Raw genomic sequence first — 2705 nt, 5'->3', positions numbered from 1 at the left:
AGCAGGAAGTGAGGCCTGAAGACAGATTAGGGCCTGATGTCCAAGAATCTTGCGCAACCCTCAGTAGAAAGCAAGGTCCAAGGGGCCATCCCTGCGCAGTAGCTTCGTACACTAAAGGGAGCATGGGGACCAGCATGTTATATAATGGCTGTGTCGCTGGACTGCCATGTAGCTGACCACGGTTCGAGTCCCGGACCCAGTGGCTTAAACTCATACCGAGCATGTGTGCGTGCGTGCCCAAGATCCTGAGAGGAGAATGGAGGAGAAGGGATCATGATGTGACCATCCACCTTAGGGGCTGATTTCTCACTTTCTATCTCTCAGTCTCTCTATGTCTTTCTGGCGAGCGCACACACACTATAGCAAAAATCTCTCGCAAAAAATTAAAAATAAAAAAGAAGGGAGCATGTCTCACACACTCTATATGTCTTTGTTTCCCCATGACATTACATGGACATCCCCTTGCTCTGAGCACACAAGTTGGCCAGAAATATGCTGTGTGTACTCCTGGCCAGGCCTCTAACTCCCCAGTGGCAGCACCAAAGACAATAGGGTAAGCCACAATCTCAGTTCTGGTTCTTGGCCTGGCCTTGGCCATCAGGAGACAGCCCATGGGATGGTGTCATTTTCCCTCTGCTTACAGACACCTGGTCCTGCCTTTACCCAAAGCTCTGGAGTCTGTGTGCCTGCTAGAGCCAGGCTAACGACAAGGCTGTGCGTCTTAATAGCTAGGTCATATAACTTAGGAAGCAGGGGTCCCCTGAAGTCCCAGGGAGCTTGTTAAATGCAGAGCCTGTAAGCTTATTCTAAACTCACTAATCCAAGGATGTTGGAATGAGAGGTGGGGTCTAGGAATCTGCATTTTAACAAGCCCCTAGGTGGGTTTTGATGCAAATGACACACAGAACATTCTTTGAGAAACACCTGTATAGGCTTAGGGAGTCAGACCTGCCCTTGGATAATGAATTCTTCTGAGCCTCAGGTTCTCTGTGTAAAATAAGGTTAATAGTACCTCCTTTATAGGGTCCATGGGTTAAGGGAAATAAATGCATAAAAGGTGCACAGGTAGTTGTTGAGGAACAGTAGCTGTAACAGTTCTCGGTCTGTGGACCAGATTGGCTGGGTCCAGCATCTGTCTTCATTCCCTGCTCCTTGCAGCTGCTCCTGAGATGCTGGACATGGCTTTCAGGTTTTAAATCAATGACCAGAGCTTGTATATCTCTAGTGAGCAGACTCCCCCAATACGTCCACCTCTGGATCCTCAGAACCAAGAGGAATGAGGCTGTAAATGCAATGAAGGTTGCTAAATAACTAACCTTAAAGTGGGAAAATTATTTTAGATTATCTGCATGAGCACCATTTAACCACAAGAGTTGTTACGCGTGGAAAATGGGCACAGAAGGGATAGAGTGACGCTATGTGACAAGAACTCACCCATAGCTGCAAGTAGTAAAGTCGGAGATAGGTGGCCACTGGTCAAGAAGTGCAGACAGCCTCTAGAAGTTGAAAAAGACAAAGCAGGAAACCTCCCTAAAGCATCCAGAGAAGAACACCACCTCACTGACACTTTAGTCTTAACCTGGTGAGACCAACCTCAGAGTTCTGGCTCATGGAACTTTCAGAAGTTTGTGTTGTTTTAAGCCACAAGTTTGTGACTGTTTGGTACAGCACTGATAGAAAACTAATACAATGCCAAACGAGAGAGTGCTGAGTTCTGGAAACCTCACTTACTTACATGCTTAAGAAACTGTGACTTGGTGAGGAGATTAGTGATCGAAGCTAAAGAGAATGAGGTCTCTAGAAGAATTTCCATCCCACCTAGTGTTATTAATATTAATAACATCACAGCTAAGACAGTTAAGATGTCTTGAGTGCTTGCAAGGTGCTGAGTGTTTTATGTAGACTCAATGACCAAAAGCATCTATGAGATGTGTTCCCTTACCAAGCGAACTTTACATGGGGAAACAGGCTAGAGAAGGTACTTTGTCTTAGGCCTTCTTTAACCTGGACTTAAAGCTGGATTTGCTGTACCCTGGGCATAAGTTCCTAATTGCTGCATTAATAGCCTTATTATGTGTAATGGCCAATGAAAGAGGTAGTGTTTTCTCATTAGCCTTCAGGTTGGGCTGTCTGCTAAACTTACCCATGCATGAGAACATGGTTCTTGCTGGGCTAGTAGCCCACGACCTCCAAGACTTTCTGCATGAAGTCTGGGAGAGTTAGATATGAACAGGATAGTATCCTGGAGCCCTGCTCTTACCACCATTGGTAGCAGCAAGAATAGAAAACAGTTCAGAGTACCAATCTGAGACTCTCACAGCTGAGCGCAAGTACAACCGTGACAGGGTGACCTAAGAATTCTAGAGATGACACAGGGCTTACAAAACCAGGACCAGACTCTCTTCCTCAGGGCTGTTATGTGACCTGGAGCTAAGCTTCAACTGCCTCTCGCCACACCTGAAAATGGAAATAATTGCCCCAATAATTCCTCACCCCTCCCAGCTGCTGTGGAAACCTAATGAGATCATGTTTGTGAATATGCTTTTAGAATTGCAAAAGCAGCACACCACTGCATTCTTAGGATAGCTCTTATTTAATTTTTATAACTCAAGGTGGATGTGGTTCATTATTGCTGCGATTAGTGGTAATTGTTACACTAAACCACACCAGAGAAGAGAATGTTCTCCCACTGCCTTCTTCAGCAG

The sequence above is a fragment of the Tupaia chinensis genome, unplaced genomic scaffold, assembly GCF_000334495.1.
Source record: "Tupaia chinensis unplaced genomic scaffold, TupChi_1.0 Scaffold147282_1, whole genome shotgun sequence".
NCBI lineage: Eukaryota > Metazoa > Chordata > Mammalia > Scandentia > Tupaiidae > Tupaia > Tupaia belangeri.
The sequence above is the reverse complement of the archived record's forward strand: the minus strand, read 5'-3'. Positions refer to the sequence as shown.